The sequence below is a fragment of the Aythya fuligula genome, chromosome 23 (assembly GCF_009819795.1).
Source record: "Aythya fuligula isolate bAytFul2 chromosome 23, bAytFul2.pri, whole genome shotgun sequence".
NCBI lineage: Eukaryota > Metazoa > Chordata > Aves > Anseriformes > Anatidae > Aythya > Aythya fuligula.
The window spans coordinates 1,189,891-1,210,291 of NC_045581.1; positions in this window are offsets into that span (position 1 = coordinate 1,189,891).

Below are 20,401 nucleotides of genomic sequence, written 5' to 3' on the forward strand. Positions count from 1 at the left end.
GCTCTCCAACCATTCCTCTCCCAGCCTGTAGCTCTGCTTGGGGTTATTGCGCCCCAGGTGCAGGACCCGGCACTTGGCCTTGTTGAACTTCATGCAGTTGACCTCAGCCCATCGGTGCAGCCTATCCAGATCCTCCTGCAGAGCTTTCCTACCCTCAAGCAGATCGACACACGCACCTAACTTGGTGTCATCTGCGAACTTACTGAGGGTGTACTCAGTGCCCTCGTCCAGATCATCGATGAAGATATTAAAGAGGACCGGCCCCAGCACCGAGCCCTGGGGGACGCCACTAGTGACGTTGGCCAAGAAGGCCAACGGCATCCTGCCTTGTGTCAGGAGTAGTGCAGCCAGCAGGACCAGGAAGGTGATCGTCCCCCTGTACTCTGCTTTGATGAGGCCACACCTTGAGTACTGTGTTCAGCTTTGGGCATCTCACTACGAAAAGGACACTGAATCCCTGAAATGTGTCCAGAGAAGGGCTATGAAGCTGGTGAAGGGCCTGGAACACAAGTCTTATGGTGAGCGGCTGAGGGAGCTGGGGTGGTTTAGTGTGGAAAAGAGAAGACTTGGGAGAGACCTTATTGTACTTTACAATTGCCTTAAGGGAGGCTGTTCTTCTACCAAACACCAAGTGATAAGATGAGAGAAAATGGCTTCACGGGAGGCTTAGGTTGGATATAATGAGAAATTTCTTTATTGGGAGGGTTGTGTGGTATTAGAACAGGCTGCCAAGGGAAGTGGTTGAGCCTCCATCGCTGGAGGTGTTCAAGAAACTTGTAGGTGTAGAACTCAGTAGCATGGTTTAGAAGTGGACTTTTCAGTACTAGGTTAAAGGTTGGACTAGATGAGCTTAGAGATCTTTTCCAACCTGAACAATTCTATGATTCTATGGTTCTTCATTTTTATATATTCTGTGGGAAAGGTTGTCTTCAGAGAGGAATGGGGAACCTCTTGGAGGTGTATATGCCTGCATGTCTTAGGCTTCTGTTCTTCAGGAGAGGAGCTGTGTCCTTGCAGAGCTCACAGTGAGGTGGCACACTGAGGAGTGCTGTAAAGGTAGGTGCCCAGCTTTGGGGACATACAGACAAAAGCAGCTGCATGTGCTTACACGTATTTTCCTAAGGGACTGTGTCCCTCACAGAATTCAGTAGAGAAAAATTCTTGACCTATTTCTTTTCTCCTCTCCAGTGGACAATCTTGCTCAGCCAACCCTGTCCCACCTTACAGCACTGAGAGACAGCAGTGGGTAGACCAGGACAGGGGAGGTGGTGGATGCAGGTAAAAGGGCTGGGCCTGGAAGCAGGGGGAAAGAGGCATCAGTGATTCTCATAACGGTGATTCACAGGTCAGGGCTTTGCCCACAAGGCAGAAGGGGTTTTCCATTACCAGCTGCAAACAAGCTGTTACATTTAATAGTCTGACAGTAAAACACATTCAGCAACCGAGACTTTTTAAGGATGTTGTTGAGCAGGCTTATATTTTACTTTACTTGGTAGTAAGGCAAAGATGCATGCACAAGCAAAACCACATGTACAGGCTCTCCCAGGATATCCATCTGTATTGCTAGGAGATGTGATCATGGAACAGCTGACAGCATCAGCTCTATTAACCCCTCATTAATAACAGTAATTGTACACCCACCCCCTACCCTGTAGTTAACTGCTTCCAATCATGTGACTGGGCCAGAAAATGAGATCTGATAGATAACACAACCTGGATGATGAGACATTTCAGCAATGCCTATCAGTCATGTGAAGCAGGTGGTGATTACTGCCTTTCTCCACAGACAAGGAATCAGAGCCTCAAAGAGGCTGTGCCATTTTCCAGCGACTTTGTCCAACGAAGACAGCAGGTGGAGTCCAAATCTGAGTTTGTGCTCTAGCCATGTGTTACTGCCTCCCCTTGGGGCATTTCCAATTCAGTGAGTCTCTCCTTGTATTCAAGAGGACAGGTTTTGCAGATCATTGAAGTGCCACTACCAGGGCCCAGGTGACATACACCCATTCTGCTCCAGTGCCTGGGTGAAGGCCATGAGCAACACCAGGGGAGACCAGCATTGTCCCATGGCAGGTCTGTAAAGGCTAGAGCAATCTAGGGAGGTCAGGTGCGACTTTGGAGAAAGATGAGGTCAGTTGCAGTGGTGTACTTGGCCCTTTCCTATCACTGTAATGGTTCATAAGCAGCGGTGGGATTTAGGATGATTTGATGTACCAGTGAGCAGTGCAGGAAGTCCTCACCAGATCTCATGCTTGTGGGCACCGGGTGGTGGGCATGTGGCATTGCCATTCCCTTTCCAATGCTTGTGCAGTCCTAATGTGCTCCAGAGAGGGAGTGCAGACAAGGGCACATGCCAGCTTGAGAGTGCCGCAGCCTTGCTAGCATGGCTTTGTGTTGCTGGAGAAAAATAAGATGTTTCAAGTAATCTTGCCCCAGACCTTTTCTAGCACTGAAAATCCTAGATAAAGGTCAGAAAAAAAAAGTGATATTCTTTCATCTAAAAGTGTCAGTTCCCCTCACTTTATGTTGGCAAAGATGATAACCCAGAGCAGGGGATAACCTGCCCAGGGGAAAGCTGTCATAAACTGACATATGACTGGTGCATAAATGAAGCAACGCTGGTTTACCCATTCTTTCATTGTCTCCATGACATCTTGTGCCTTCCTATATCTTTGGTCAAAAATGGTGACTAGAAATGGTGGCATATACACAACAATATTATTTTTATTTTCTTAAAAATGAATGCACCACTATTGCTCTTTTATTCATGCTGGTCTCCCTTTCAACGAGAGGAGACCTCATTCCAGGTCTGGTCTTTTTCACAGACAAAGAAACCATGTGCTGTTTGAATTCACTGGGGACAAAGCATTTAGCTAAGTCAGCGATTTCTGCAGTGCAGTTCTGAACTCACAGAGGCCACTGGACACGTTCCTTGTGGACCCGGATTTCTCCTTTTCAAATAGTTTCTTCCTAATCAGCACTGTTATATTTTTTGGCCTTTCCCCTCTGTTTCCTGTTGGCTTCCTTCTCTCTAGCACAGGAGCACCATAATCTGATGAGCTTCAGTAGCTGCTGTGCTGGACCCCTGCTCTGCCAACTCCTCTCGCCCTCCTTCCCACCCTGCTAATGTTTGTAATGTGCTTTGCCTTGCTTCCTGCTGCAGGGCCTTTGGCCTCTGTCTGACAAGGGCCTTGAAACCTCTCCAGAAGGTGATGCTGGAGAACAAGGACAGCTATGATCCTTCGCAGCCCATAGCTGAAGTGCAGACAGTATTTCTTGCATGTGCATGTGCATCAGCTCCAAGGGCTGTGTGATTTCTGGCACAACAGCCTTGATTCTCAATTGTTTCCTTAAGAGAGATTTCATTTGGAAACGTGATTTATGATTTTAAAAAGGAAAGCTAAGAACACACCACTAGCCTGCCAACTGGGGCAGAGGCAGAGATATGCCTAACCATCAATTAGCCAGCTGTTTGCTGAGTGTAAACAATTTCTGTGATTGTGCACAGACACAAATTCATAGGGCTTAGCCTACCTTGACACCATGGAACAAATATGTGGATGACTATTTACATCTCACCAAGGAAGGTATTGAGTAGGCATTTAAAATGCACTAACACTTTTCACACTTACCCTTCAAGCCCTGCTCCACGTACATGTTCATGCCTTTTGAAATAAGCATTTGATTTTAGACATTTAGCTACACTGGTGCAGAAGCCACATGGGCTACCTTAGATCTGTTTATCTGATTTACATCAGCTTAGTCCCCAGTTCTGAATCAGCAGGGTAAACTCTACAAATCTGAGCAGTTTTACACTAACATGTGGCTCACAGAGGAGTTTTTACCATCTGAACTGAACTTTTTATAATGCCTGATTTAAACCACTACGAGAGGAGTAAGAATGAGCCATATTATTTCATTTAACTTTCAAGAATGGGTATACTAAAGGATGAGGATGGCAGTTCAGAGGAAAGGAAAAGGTGCAGTTAAAAGAGTAAAATATTTGCAGACAAACAATACAGATTAAACACGTCATAAATCTGCCCAAGGTAAATATAAATCGCTATTAAAAATTGTTAGAGGACCACACAAAGAAAACATCTGCTTAGTTAAACAACACAATAAAGAAGTCTATTCTTAGAAAAAAATCCTTCAAGAGTGGATATCATGCCTCTGTATGGAAAATATGAAAGATCACAAGCTCTGATAAGATAAATGTAAAACCAGTAAGAGAAGGTAAAAGAGATCTTAAAAAACAACTTGCTAAAGTCATGGAAAACACTTTTTATTCACTTTTTATTTTTTTCCTTTTTTTTTTTTTTTTTTTCAGTACATCAGAAACTGGGAGTCTGTAATTGAGTTGGTTTATTTAAGGATGACTGAAGCAGGAAAGGTCATTCATGGAAGATACTACCTTATAAAAATATATATTAATTATTTACGTCATGTTTTATTTACTTTGTTGAAGCCCAAGCATATAATACAATCTGATATTTCTTTATTAAATATGAACATAAAGAAATGATTTAATCTGAATTGTCAATGGAACAGATTAAATGATCAAAAACAATTTACCGGGAGTATGTGTTATTAACTTAAAAGTTTTGAAGGACTTCAAATATGAAATTGTTGAACAACTACTGAAATGCACAACCCAACACTTAAACTAACTTCACTAACGAAAGAATGATAAGATGCAACATTAGCTTTAAAAAGGTTACAGATCTTCTTTAGGAAACTACAGATCAGCATCCCTGATATTTTAATCAAGAAGCTGATGGAAACCAAAAATATACAGGAATACTTAGCACTGATCAATATTATACAGCAGGGATGAAAACTACACAGGTTTCACAATGTGAAGTTGTGCCTCCCAGATCCCCTAGAGCTCTCTGAAGTACTCACTGAGTCTTTGGACAGGTGATTTAGTCAAGATTATACTTTTGAATACACAAAAAAACTTCTTGGCAAGGTTTCTCATGAAAGGTTCTTTAAAAAATAACTTATGAGACAAGAATGAAGGTCTGCTCCAGGAGTAATAACTGTTTAAAGGGCAAAAATTAAACCTACGAGTAGATAGCACAGATTAAATGTGGGACATTACTGGTGGGACTCTGCAAGAATCTGTTCTGGGGTAACATGAAAACAGATGTTTGAGAAGTGCAAAGGAATTTCATGATTGACAGGTGAAATGCAATGTTAGTAAATGCAAAGTAATGGCCATGGAAGAAAACCAACAATAGCAAAGCAATAAAACACAAGCTAGCAATATGTACTAATTGAGAAACTCTAAACTGTTACTTCCCTGCTTCCCCAAATAGAAATAAAGGGGTCATTGTCACTTTGGGAAATTGTCCCAAAATTGAGGATGCCTCAGCTTGGATGGTCTATGAAAATGATAGAAAAAGTGAGAACCCTTCATGGCTTCTTAAAAATCTTAAAGAAGGGCACCGAGGGGCTTTTTCCAGAACCTGTTCCAAATTCAGACACCTTCTTGCAGCTACCTCTATACACATGAACCAGAGACATGACCCAATTGTCTAACCAAAGGATTGGTTAGATGGCCAGGCACAGCCCAGGAACATGTATGGGCACGGTGAATATCACACAGGGCTACAGAGGAGCTGCACTTTCATCTAGAAGCAGGAGACCAGGGGATACCCTAAAGGCATCTGAAGTGGCACTAGATACTGAGTGGGCAACTGAACTCAGGGTTAAGATCCCATTATTGTCAATTCATTTGCCTCAGCTGAAATATTTGGCATCATTTAAGAAGCCCTGAAGTGTCTGAGATATCTTCATGGGGATTATCCCAGGCTGGAGCATTCACTGCATGTTTTGGTTTTATAGATTTGTTTACCATAAGCACCTGCCAGGCTTACTGCAGGGTATACCTTGGTGATGCCTAGCATGAGATAGGTTGGGAATATTCTACCGTGCCTGAGGATCCCATCATCCTGCACACCCCATTATCATAGGATGATAGAATCATAGAATCACAGAATGGTTTGGGTTGAAAGGGACCTTAAATAACATCTAATTCCAGCCCCCTGCCACGGGCAGGGGCCCATCCCACCAGCCCAGGCTGCCCCCAGCCCCATCCAGCCTGGCCTTGGGCACTGCCAGTGATGGGGCACCCACAGCTTCTCTGGGCAGCCTAAGCCAGGGCCTCACCACTCTCAAAGTAAAGATTTTCCTCCCTATATTGAATCTAAACTTACCATCTTTCAGTTTAAAGCCACTACCCTTTTTCCCATCCCCACACTCCCTGACACAGAGTCCCTTCCCAGCTGTCCTGCAGCCCCCTTTAGGCCCGGTCAGGCCACTGTGAGGTCTCCCCGGGGCCTTCTCTTCTCCATGCTGAGGAACCCCAACTCCCTCAGCCTGGCTCCATGGCAGAGGTGCTCCAGCCTCTGAGCATCTTGGTGGCCTCTGCATGTTCTAACAGCTCCATGTCCTCCTTGTGCTGGGGCCCCAGAGCTGAGCACAGGCTCCAGGTGGGGTCTCACAGAGCAGAGCAGAGGGGCACAATCCCTTCCCTGCCCTGCTGCCCACGCTGCTGTTGGTGCAGCCCAGCACACAGCTGTCTTTCTTGGCTGCAGGCTCACATTGCCAGCTCGTGCTGAGCTTCTCATCCACCAACACACCCAGGTCCTTCTCCTCAGGGCTGCTCCCAATCCATTCTCCACCCAGCCTGGATTTGTGCTTTGGCCCAGGTGCAGGACCTTGCACTTGGCCTTGTTGAAACTCATGGGGTTCACACAGGCCCGTGTCTCCAGCCTGCCCAGGCCCCTCTGGATGACTTTCATTACCTCCAGCATGTTGACCGCAAAACAGCTTGGTGTCATCAGTAAACTTGCTGAGGGTACACTCAATTTTACTGTCTGTGTCACCAATGAAGATGTTAAATAGTGCTAGTCCCAGAACTGACCCCTGAGGAATTAGCTCCTTGGTGGCTGCATTTCCCCTGCCCAGAGCATCCTCTCCCCCTTGCAGCACTGGCTGGGTCCTAGTGTCTGCAGAGGCAGGAGGCTCAGTCACTGCTCCATGCAGCTGGCATGGCTGGTGCTGTGCCTTGTGGCAAAGGTGTGCTCAGCTTCATTCCTCTGGCTGCCTTGACGTGAAGGATCTGGGCTGTGTTTCACACCGAGCAGCGGGAGCTACAGACATTGCTGCTCTGAGAAATTTTCCATTCCCCACTTCCATCTAGTCATTATTTGAAGCTTACTACAGTGATTTGCCTCAATAATATATCACAGAAATGAGTTCCACTGGTTAATTATACATTGTACAAAAGCAGGGATGTAATTCTCACCCCAGGGCAGGATTTCATATCCATTCCCTTACTTTCCTTTCGATTGGTGAAGCATGCCTTTAGCAATCTCAAAACTCATTTAACCACACGGATTAAAACACCATACTGTGACAGAGGAGAAAGATGACAGAACCCCCCCGGGTCATACACATGTACATACACATAGCCTCACATGCACATGTATAAATGTGCTTGAAACCATTGACCAGATTTTAACACTCACTTGTCCTTGCAAAAGGTTCATCACCGTCAGGGCCTGTTCATGGCTCCTGCTCTTTGCACTGAGCTCTGCTGAACCTTCTCGCAAAGCTCTTTCCTCACCAGGCATTTTAGGGCAGGGAAAGGCCACTCAAAGCAGCTAGTTTGGGCTTTCTGTGGTCAAATAAAAAGGCCACCAGGAGAACTGTTTCTTCTGCTGAGGGTAGCAGCACAGATAAGCATAGCACCAACACATGCACCAGAACTTTGCTGACTTGCAAACAGGCAGGGATGGGAGGCAAATGGGTCCTGTTCAGAGTGACCAGAGAAGGAGCAGGAATCAGGCAGAAAACTTTCCTCCCTCTGAGGATCCACATACCAGGCTGTGTAAGGTGGGGAACAGGACGTTTCTCCTCTTCTCATACGTAAGCAGTCTGCTCTGCTATCCGTGTCCATGTCTATGCATGCCAATCTTGCAGGCTGATGGGAGGGATGGCATGGTGATATGGACCCCAGCTGTTTGTCACAGAGTAAATATTCCTTACAATCTTGCCTGCCAAGTCCTTAGACAATGCTGTCCTGTGTCCTTGGATGTGCAGTCCAGAGAACAAGCACCTTGTGCACACCTCTCAGTTTTTACCACCTGCCCCAGAATAAGACTAATTTGAGGTTCTCCTGAATTTGGACAACATCAAGAATTTTCCACCTAAAACTTAGTAGCCGTTAATTTAAAAAGTAACCATTTAATTAATTAATTAAATCACAACACGTTTTTGTCTTTCTTGCATTCTTGGACATGAGAAGGGGAGCTAAGATTAAGAATCCAGACCATTCCTACAGGACTGCAGCAAGAATTGGGCTTTGTTCATACCCGAGGAGCCCCTGCTTGCACTCAGCCCACATGACTTCAGTTTTCAGTGATGGAGAGGGATGAAAAAAAGCAAAGCCTGAGAGAAGAACTCAGAGATCGCTTCTGCAAAACAAACAACCTAAAGCTGCAGGGCTCATGCCTGTTCCTAGCTGGAGAAACTGAGGCATGGAGAAGGAAAAGAATTCCCCAGCAAAGCCCAGCAAGGCAGACTGCCAGCATAAAGCCTTTCTGCTGAGTGGGGCTCACCACAGGCTGATTTGAGGCTCATGGGGGGAGCCAGCTGCTGAAGGCAGGAGGGATGCAAGACTGGTTGAACTCCTTGGTGAAATCAAGTCCTTGCAATGTCTGGACTGAGGCCAGTTTTGGGGATGCCCTGTAACTCTGACAGAGCATTTCTCAAGGCATTCATCCCAAGCCAACGTGTCACGCCAGAGCTATGCAGGGAAACAAACAGAAACCTTATCTAATGGGTTTTGGATGTCTCTTCTTGGCCCAGATAACATCTCTCAGGGAGGAGCAGAAGGCATTCCCCCCAGCATGACTGAGTCTCACCCTGGCTGCCTCTTTGCTCTTGATGTTATTGCCACCGTTATGTGCAGAAACCAACTGTCACAGAGATATTTGCTTTCTCTTCCTTTCTCCCAGTGATGGCTTTTGTTTGCTGAGCTGCTTATGACCTTTCCAAATGCCACCTGCATTTATGGCCTCCTACCAGTCCCCGCCTTGCACTTCAGAGACAAAGCCTTGACTACTGAGCTGGCTCCTCTGGAGGGCGGTTGCCAGCAAGCAGAAGCAGGGTCACTTACAAGAATTAGATCAACAACTCTTGGACCGTGCCTGTGGAGACGTGAGGTTTCCAGCATATGCCTTGGGTGCCATTTGATGTGGGTCAATGAGTCTGTTTGCTGTATCAATGACTGCACGTCAGGATTGGAACTGTATTTTAACCTCTGCTGTATTTTATTGCTCTGGGTTTGCCACCTGAAAGAATCCGAACCAGCACCATGAAGAAGGAAGTTGTGTGACCCTGGGCTGTTGGCCTGTTCTTTGCAACCCAAGCTAGAGACACCATAATCACTGGATTTTGCACGCAACGTATCAAAGATTTGGGCTGTTGGCATCTGAGCTGGAGATGTGTTATCACTGGCTCTTCCTGTTGCAGTGAAAGTCCTGGCTAGCACAAGGGGAAGCATGAGGCCAAGAGAACAGAGTTCTGCTCCTGGCTATGCTCCCTCCTGCCCGAGGCCAAGCCAATGACTTCACCCAGAAATCCTCAAGTGCCCCTTTGTGAAGGGATCAGCAAAGATTACTTAGAGCATTTGCCTTTCCTCCTGCACTAGGTTTTATTTTGGCCTTTAACCAATAGCCTCATGAGCACATTCAATACCTCCATAGCATGGTCCTGCTCACCCCACAAAGGGCTGAAATGCACAGAGCATACTTCTGCCCACTGACTCAGGGGCAGCCCTGCTCCATGGCCAGGTGCCCCCAATGCCTTCTGCTATCCAGCCCTGGTGCTCATGCTTGAGCTCCACTTGAACTTAGAGGACATCATACAGACACTCCTTGAGGAAGGAACAACTTGAGGAATTTCACCCCAACGTCATTTTTCAGTGCTTCATCTTGCTGTCCTCTCCTTCTTACAGCTTGCTCCACTCACTGTGTTTGACTGATGCACTAGCTCCCAGCAGGGATTTTGCAGCTTCTCTGTAAAGCATCATACAAAGTCATGGTGTTGTGTACAGATTAGCTGAAACGAGACCAGTTGGAGTCCTCATTTAAGTTTTAATTAAGGCAAAAATCCCATTAACTTTACTACAAGCCACTTGATCAAATACTGAATATAAATGAAGAGGATCTGAATGAAGATTTGGTCAGCAATTAAGAAAACCTACTCTAAGCATCATGCCAGGATGCTTTGGAAGACAGCTTTTTTATTTTATTTTATTTTATTTTATTTTATTTTATTTTATTTTATTTTATTTTATTTTATTTTATTTTATTTTATTTTATTTTATTTTATTTTATTTTATTTTATTTTTTGTGTAGGGGTGGGCAGGGAAGTGGGGTGGGAGGGGAGGAAAAAATATCCTAAAAGTTGTCTCCCACAGCTGTTCATATGCTGGGACAGCTCTGCAAAGGCCCTAGTGGCTATGATGGGCTTTTTGCCATTTTCTTGCTCCACACCTTGAAAACATGTCTTCCACTTAAGAAAAAGAAATGTACATCAGGGATGTGATTGTTTTTTAGTGTCTGTGCATGCCTGATAAGATAGCAGGGATCCCCAGATCTTAGTGCAGAAAAATGTCTCCCAGTATCTGAAAACACAGACAATAGAAATACCTGCCTTGGGCTCTGGAAGGAGCTAACAAAACACTACAGAGCTTGGTGAATGTGAACATTCCCAGCTTGAGGATATGCACAGTGGTTCTGGTGCCCTTAAGGAAGTAACTTGTTCCCAGAAGAGGGCAAAAGTGTGAAGAAGTACACAACTTGCAGGTGACTGGACCAGCAGTTCCTCCTGTGCAGAAGCAAACACTGGAGCAGTCCAAATCCACAGCCCAGAGAAGCCCAGGGCTCAGCTGTCAGGATGGGCAGCATCTCACTGAACATCTTGTTTCCAGAAGTCAATCCTGACCAGCAGTGTCTTCCTACTTGTTTCAAGAAAACCAAACAAATGCCCAAGAGGCTTGGTTTCATCTGTTCAGGTATTTTGGCAGGTTTTGGTCTGTGCTCCTATGTACACATCAAGGCATTGCAAGCATCACTTTTGGATGCTTCTCAGTGTCCAGCTAACTCTGCCCAGGCAAAGCTGCCTCTGCTCTGTCTTTCCAGAGCATGCTTGGGGTGCAGCAACAAACCAGCATTTTTTCCATGCCTCCCCCCACTATGCCCTGCAGAAAGTTTGGGACCCAAGTGGAAGTTGTGTGCCCAGTGTGTCTGCAGGTCATGGATTCTGGAGGACACGACTCCTCCGCTGCTGGTCACTGCCCTAATCTGCTCAGGGTAGGGCTAAGGATCAGCTGGGGCGGAGCTCAGGTGGAGGTGAGCATCTGCAATGTCCTTGTGCTGCACTGCTACTGTGATGGCACTTCAGGTTGGTACAGCACAAGCACTCATGGGAGTGCTTGACTGAGGCTGGATTGGCAAAATGCTATATTAGGGAAATTGCTGATGAGGTAGAGGGAAGACTTGAGCAAACCCCCACTGTGCAGAAAGTGTGTTCCTGGGTTAGGAATGCCTGGCACCCATCAGGACTGGGATGATGCCCAAAAGCTGGCAGTGTGGGGAGGCCACGTGTTCCCCCTGGATCTGGGGTGTGAAGGTGAAGGACTGTGTGCTGAAGTGGGCAGGAACCAACAGTGTTAGCAGCATGCAGGGCAAGTCATTGGTACAGAAGAGCTGCAAGAATGTTCTACCAAAGGCTTTGAAGTCACAGCTTAAATCCATCACCTATTATTGTTATTGACAGCAAATGATGTTGTGCCCAGAGCACTTGCATCCTTCCTGCAAAATAACACTATGCTTCTTGTTTGCTCCCTGTGTCTCTTACAGAGAGATCTGAAAGAACCAGTGTGGGGACCGTGTCTGGGAGCAGCCCTTGTCTCTGAGACAACGGTACCCAGTGCAGCTCCCACATACCCATCATCTAGTACCACAAGGTACTTGGCCCCACTCTGGAGGGTTATGGTAATTTATACCAGGCTATTATGATAATTCATGCCAGTGTAACTTTTCTGTGGTGGGATGGACATAGAACTAGTTAGACATAGCCTGAAAAGGCTCTACAAAGCATACGCAGAAATAGAGGCAGCAGAGCTCTCTCACCTTCTAGTGCTGTCTATAGATAAATAAGTCCCTGTGTCCCTGTAGGCTGCTCTCATTTTGCTGCTTCAAATCAAGTTGCTACTGTGCTTGTTGACACTTTGAGAAATCAAAAGCAAATCCTCTCCAGAACAAGCCTCCTAAGTATTTACTAAATGTGTACTTCAGTGCACTGGGAGAACAGAGAAAAGGTGAAGGGGCAGAAGAGAGGGAAGAGAGAGAATGAGGAAGAGTTGGGATTCCACATGCATTGCCCTGAGCAAATGTACTTGCTTTTGCCCATATATAGTGAACTCTATGTTAACATGTTTGGAGCCTAACAGGGCGTCTTTGGCAAATGAGCAAGGGGTATTGTCAGGAAAGCCTCATGGTCTTGTAACAGACCCAGCTGAAATGCCTAGCTGAAACATTTTCAAGGTAAAGAATCAAAAACCCCTCTGTTTCAGATATTTTTATTTCTTTTCATACTTCTGGGACTGAGATAAGAGACAATAACCGGAAAAAGTCTGATTCAGGGCACTGAATGAAGAAATTCCATGACCAGTTTCCAACAAAACAAAAATCATTCATTCAAAGTAAGTGGTGGAAAATTCCCTGTCCTGGCCAGTCTTGGTTTGGGTATCATTTCTCCTCTACATTGAGCCGACACTATCTGAGAAACCCCAGGGCTTGCTCAGCTCTGCTTTTCCCTCCATGAAAATGTGCCTGGGTGGCAGGTGAAACCACAGGGAGTACAGAGAACAGGAGGAAAATGTGCCGCAGCTGCATATTACCAGGAACTGTCCCTTACTGCAGCTCCGTTTTCTGAAGAAGCCTTTTACAATTTTGTCAAAGGCACCTAATTTCTAGCCAGTGAACTGAAGAACAGAAGCAGACACCAGATCGTACTAGATTGTTCCACGTTATTAGTTTTTGATGTCCCGTCCCTGGAGGTGCTTAAGGCCAGGCTGGATTGGGTTTTGAGCAACGTGGTCTTGTGCTAGGGGTCCCTGCCCATGGCAGGGGGGTTGGAAACAGACAGTCCCAACCCAAACCATTCTCCAAGTCTATGATTCTATGATCTCACATCTTCAGCCACATTTTAGTGATAACTACTTATAACTTCTTTAAACATTTTTAAATGAAATTTGGACACATTTTTTTTCAAAATTAGATATTTCACATCCAAATTTCATACCCTTGATTATTTTTTCTCTCAATTAGGTCAAAATTTAGGATTTAATCAAAGAATTAGAATTGTTTTTTTCATTTTTCTTTCATAGCAATTGCTCAATACTTTCTTAGTTTTATTACTATTTACAATGATAATAATTATATTATTCTTTTTTTTATTAAAACAGAGAAAAAAAAACTTTCAAGAGGAAGAGATAGAAGCAAGCAAATAATGCACAGAGTAAGGGAAGGACTGAAAACCTGGACACCTTGCTTCTGCCAATGGCCTCACAAACACCTTTCTGCCTCCCACAGTGTTATTTCTGCAATGGCCAAGTTTGGCATTCCCAGCTCAGACCACAGCTTGGTTGTGCTGGACACCTCGTTCTGTCCTGGTGGGAGGCAACATCTCCCTTCTCCCTCCACTAGATACGGAAGCTAAACAGAGATGGTGGCTGTCCCAATGTCACCCAGCTGTCCCTGATGGTGCTCATGTGTTCCAGGTGTGCAGCTGACACTCGGCTCTTTGCCTACCCTGTGCTCAGTTGATCATGAACTCTTTGAATAAACTCTTTGAACTACAGACATTCTCACAAATGTCTGGGAAACATCTTGCCAGATGGTGTATTAATTTAGTAAAGAGCTTCATGCCTGACATATTGCCCCTTTGAGATAGATCCCACTGACTCTGCTGCAGCTCCAGCTTCCCATTTATAACCATCACGTTCTGTCACAATGCATGTCCCCTTCTATGGAAGAGGTGTTGCCATGTCAGCTGTCCTACTTAGAGCTGAACAAACACAATTTTCTTCTGAAGTTGACCCCTATAAAGACTGTGAGTAATGTTATGCTGCTTTGTGTGGTTCCAGATCAGAGTCTGAGTCAGGAAAATGTTCCCATCCGAGGCATTTATCAAAATCATCATAACTAAAGCAAATATTTATATGCTTTCCTGAATCAGCATCTAGATAAGGGGGTTGCTGGTATTTACTTCTAGTAAATCATTTTTATACTTTCGCTTTTATATAACAATAGCTTTAAGTCTTCCTACTTCAAGCTGTAAAATTTAGATAATGTGTTTCTGTGTGTTGATTTGTGTTTAGTATTTCCAGAGCTCACACAATACTGTGCCCGCGCAAGGACCTCCATGTAATAGGTGCTATACAGATACAGACCACCAGGTTGCTCCTCACCTCAAATTGCCTACAACTGACATATGAAAGAGAAAAAAAAAAAAAAAAAAAAAAAGGACTTGAAAAAGCACAGGGAGTCAAGGAGACAGTTCAGTTCATTCCAGTGTTCCCAGTTGTCTTAGCATGCCAGCAACAAACAACAAACCTGTGCAGGACTACTTATCAGAGCTGTCAATCAGTGCTGTCAGAAAGGAGAGAAAGGAGGTTTTGAAAGGGCAATGGTCTGGGTGCCCTTAAAAGGCTCTCTACTGGAGACTCCAAAAAGCATGCAGGGAGGACAATACTGACCAAAAGTGCCAGTCAGGTTGAAGTGAAGTCATGACTGGGTTTCAGAACATATAAAATATGGAGCAGAGATTTTATCTGAAGGTCTTGCAGATATGACTCTGCAGGAGCTGTGATATTTTCCAGAACTTCAGCTTGTGTGCATAGAGGTGGAGGCAGGTAACTCCTGGTTAAAAAGAAGTAGGTAATGCTGAGGTAATTCCCTCGATGGTTCCATTCTTTACTTGAAGGTAAAGATGGTAGAAATGTGGTTTTCAGTTAGGCTGCTACAGAGAACAGAATGCAAATGGCTTGGATTTGGTCTGAAGTCAAAGAAGATGACGCCTATAATATATTTATTATATACACTAAGCACTAAGTCTTCATTCCTCTTAGTCACTCTCCAGGTATCCTTTCATTTCCCAGAATACATCCAGCTAGCGACCTGCTCTTTAATTACATAGCAAGTGTCATATAAATACTGTCCACGCAGTAGCTAGGGCAGGTTATTGCAGGTTACCTGGTAATTATCTTTCAAGTTACTGAGTAATTCGAAGAAGAATTACTGTGTAATTTGCTGCCTGTAGATAACATGACCAGTGCTCAGGGTGGGAGACACAGTCTATTCTTGTCTCACAGATGCAGCCAGGCACCTCTCCATGAATGCAGACATCAAAAGAAAAGCACGGCTCTGCGCCATGAACTAGAGGCACACTCCTGACTGGGAGATTCCAGCTCATGACTTGCTTGTGGATTCCTAACAGTGATAATAAAAATATAATTATAATAATGTTGATGTGGTAGCAGTGACTCATAGACTGTGAGAGCCTTAGTAAGGGCCCACTTATGGTAAAGAAATACACTGACTCCTTTCAAACCTCTTGGCAGTCATTTGGTGATGTAGCTGTCTTGATGGGAGTGGGATTTAGCCAGATCCCAGCCATACAAAGTACAAATATCATTTTTCTGTAGAAAAGTGCACTCATCTTTTCATTAGGACTTTCAGTCTAGGTGAGAAACAACCATTGTTCCCTGGCTGCTCCCTGATCCATCCCCCAAACAGCTGATGGGGAATCACAGCTGATTGTCCCATAGACACACATCAGCTCTTGACTGCTCTCACCTAATTGCATGGTAAGACACATCCTGTAATCTGTACCTTCTGGTCTCTCCCTTCAGTAGTCACTTTAACTTTGGAACACCCCTTATATAAATACATAAAAAAAAAATCATTTTATTGCACATAAGGGATGAAATATTAACAACAGCGTTGACATACCTTGAACTAATGGGAAGAGGTTGGCTTCGTCCAGAGTGTCATAGAATCACAGAATCCTAGAATGGCTTGGGTTGTAAGAGAGCTTAAAGAACATCCAGTTCCAACCCCCCTGCCATGAGCAGGGATGCCATCCACTAGACCAGGCTGCACAGGGTCCCCTTCAACCTGGCCTTGGACACCTCCAGGGATGGGACATCCACATGCCACTTCTCTGGGCAACCTGTGCCAGCGTTTCACCACCATTACAGAGAATAATTTCTTCCTAATGTCTAATCTAAAGATTGTCTAAGAGTGTTAGCAAAGCATGTCCTGTACTGCTCCTGGCTGCTTGTGATGTTCGTGGAGAGCACAGGCGAGGCTGACTGTTCATGCATAGGTGTCAGAGCTCTGATGGGCTGTGATCCTCAGGTGATGTTTGCCTTAGCACTGACTGGGTTGGAAGGTGGGATCGTGCTGTATTTAGAGAGACCAGCTTAGAACCCAGCAGACATCTTCCTATGATGGCCCACAGGTGTGGGAACCTGTCTCCTGCTGCATCAGGACAGACCATGACTTCACTGGTGTTTCTGTTACCTGAACAGACAACACATAATCCAACAGGCTGCACCCAGGGCTGGAAAAGGCAACACCACAGACAGCTGTCACTGGTTAGCAATCATCTCTCAGCATCACTGCTCAGGATTTGTAAAACCTCCTCCATCCTCAGAGACTGCTCATGACTAGGTAGAGGTAGAATATCTTCAGCAAAATGTTAGCTGTCTGTTGCACGCCAACCTTGAAATGTTCCGATGCTCTTTCTAACAGAACCGATGTCCTGCTGCCCTTGCTCTGTCAGGTTGGTAAGGAGCAGATAGCTGGTTTTCTCTGTAGCTTTTGCTATTCCATGGATAACTTTTAATATACCTGGGGTATTTTGTTCCCTTTCTTTGATCCCAGGCTTTGAAGGCTCTCCTTGCACAGCCAGCTGTTCTCCCTCTAGCTGTGCTGCTTCTGCCAATCTCACACATCAATGGACATTTTCTACATCTGTGTCATTGGTTTTGAGCTGAGATGATTAATGCTGAAGGCAAGAATGAGGACACACCAGATAACAGCAGCACGGTATTTTCTGCCTCATGGTCCAGCAGTTTTTAATAGACTGTCACCTTTGACATCTTTTCCTCACTGCTATATGCTAAGCTAACTACCTTCACCAACATGTCTTGCACCATGTGCACTATTAAAACATCACCAGAGCTTTTCTCCGTGATTTCAACTCAAGCTGAGTGAAGTTAACTTTTCATCTTTGTCTCAAAGAAGAGACAAACCAGATAATTATATGAAATTATTATTTAATTTAAAAAAAGGGGCGGGGGGAATAGGGGAAGGCATGGGGGAGGAGTAGCTCTGATCTTCCAAAGGCACTCTGGTCCAAGTAGTCAAGTAGACCAAACAGATGATGCAAATGATAAATAAAATTTGCAAACATAAAAGTTGTTTCTAATGTGCCTATTCTTCCCTTTGGGAGACTGCATTCTGGAAGAAAACTAATTCCGGGATAAAAACATCTGAGAAAACCATGATCTTCTAGAAATATTGCAACAAGTAGGGAAAGAAAATTTAGAGCTACTTACTCAAGAAGTATTTCATGGGAGATCTCTCTCCCATATTTCTTACTGCCAGCAAGAGTGGAGGCACTCACTATGCAATATTAGTACTGATAAAGCAAACCAGATTCAAATTTTAGTTGTACATTATATGTCACAGTCATGGTGAAGGGCTTATAATAGCATATAAAGCTCAAAGACTGCATTTCCTTCTCAGGTAATGCACAGGAAAATACCAACTGTTCTCCCCAAAAATTCACAAGGGAAATATATCACATCACCACATATTCTGCAGAAGCCAGAGCATCCTGTTTTGTGTTATTGTAAAACCACAAGTGAAGAGGAGTCACCTTATTTTAAGGGGTTTCCAGTCCAGCGCTTAGCTTTATGAAGATAAAAAGCAATGCTTGACTTGGGTTATTGACCAATTGCTAGGAACAAGAAGCAGGAGGCCTCCATAGGAACTGGCAAAGGAGCGGTGTAAGACAAGTGAAAGCACTTCGTGACCTGGTGGGGATCGAGCTGCTGGAGCCTGCTGTCCCTTGAGGCTGTGCAGGCGGATAATGTGAGCAAGTTCAGAAAAGTATTAGACAAATTCATGGCTGGCAAGTCTATAAACACATATTTAAAGGGACAAGGCAGGGAAGTCCTGTCAGGTATTTCTAATCCAATAGTTATAGATGCTGGGTGAATGCAAAGGGAATGGACTGCAGAAAGCAGCCGTGCTTAAATATCAGCTCTGGTGCTGCTGCCAGAGACAGTGCCCTAGGCGAGGTGGACCATCAATCTGACCCACTTCTTATCTTCCTATGATTTTATACACATAAATAATTCTTCTGAAGTAGAATACAGAAGTATTTGCAAAATCAAGACTCAGAAGAAGTCCATTAAATCACTTAATCTTTATGACCTCCTTTGGCCCTGCTGCTATGAACTGTGGGAAGGACGGGAGCAGACACAACCAGACGTACAGGGACCAGAGCCTGACCTTGAGTCAGAAACAGGCGCCAGCACAGCAATGACTCCTTTCTGTGGCAGTCTGAATGTCTGGCAGAGCCAGGTACCATACCCTGAGGTCTCTCAGGAGTGTTGGGGCACTAAACTACCACGATTCTTTTTCTTCTCTTTGCCTCAGAAGAATTATACATCCATGATGGGGCTTCCTCCTTCAATCTGTTCATCACTTTTCACCACCTGGTCAAGCACCTCTCAAAGGCATTTAGGAAGTCTAAATAAATTCAACTTCCTCCACCTAAGAAACACTGCAGTTTGCTAGTGCTTGAAGGATTCAGACAAAATAACTAACATTTGCCTAGAAAGGCATTCAATTGTCTCCATCATAGGACTCTCTTTAGGTCAATCATTGCCTTACTTGTTTTTAGTGATCCTAAATTAAGTTTAACATATCTCTAATGTAGTTCTCAACACCTTTCAAAGGAGCTGTTCAGCACTGGCCCATGGTTCAGCCCTGGGGGAACACTGTTGTTTTAAATGCTTCTGTCTATACAGCAGAAGTTAATCAACAGTCACTTGAGAGGAAGTATTTCCTTATCAGTCTGAGGTAAAGACACACACAAAAATGTTTAGCATCTTTGAAATGCATTTTTTAAGACCAGACTCTCTAGTCTGACAGCAGGTAGTAGCAGGGTCCTGATAAGATCTTCAGGCTGTATCAAGCAAATGTCACCTCCCCTTTTCTGGCTATGCCCAATGATCCTTGTGCCTTGGCTGAGGACAATAAACTTCACTCCATGAGTGGAAGCCCTCAAAAAGGGTGATTTAAAGCTCTGAAAGAAGGTTGCCATGATTTGTCAGTGACTCCATCCTCATCCCCTTGGTTCTTCCCATTTCTCACCTCACTCCTTACAGCTTTTCCTCTTTGGCTTTATGGCTTTCCCTTCTGCTGCAGGGAGATCCTTTTGCTTTCTTTCCTCCCTTCTAGACCACTTACTCCAAACTGTCTCCATATTTCGCTGAAGAGTGAGAGGAGGAAATCCATGCCTATTTAAAAAATGACGCTTAGTCAAAGGGGCCAAAATTACCCCCTTCAGCCTGTCAAACTGATAGATGCGCAATGTTGCCATCCTTGATATTTATGAGGTGCCTGCTCCGTGCTCTGTGGGTACTCCAAGAAGGGTAGCCAGACCCCATTCAGCTCCCATGCAGTATACAAAAAGTTACATGAGTCCCAACCAGCTATTTTTATCAAGGACATCAGGGCAGACGTGGACCAACAGGTCCTCCTTAAACCATGCAGAGGCTAAGATGAGAACTGGAAATGTAATTGTAGGTGACAGAATAGCAGCTTACTAGTGTGCAGAAAGTGAGAGAAAGGAAACTGCCAGGAAACCAGATGAGATAAAATGTAAAAAACTGAAGGGAGGAAATCAAAATAATTCACCTTCCCTTCCCTTCCCTTCCCTTCCCTTCCCTTCCCTTCCCTTCCCTTCCCTTCCCTTCCCTTCCCTTCCCTTCCCTTCCCTTCCCTTCCCTTCCCTTCCCTTCCCTTCCCTTCCCTTCCCTTCCCTTCCCTTCCCTTCCCTTCCCTTCCCTTCCCTTCCCTTCCCTTCCCTTCCCTTCCCTTTTCTTTTTCATGGGAAAATCATTGCCCTCCCCCAAATGAAATGTGTATCCATTTCTCAAGGAACAGAAATAGCTATTATTGCATCCACACATATTTCACCTGGTTTGACTTCTATACTCTGTGCTTTCTGGGAGTTT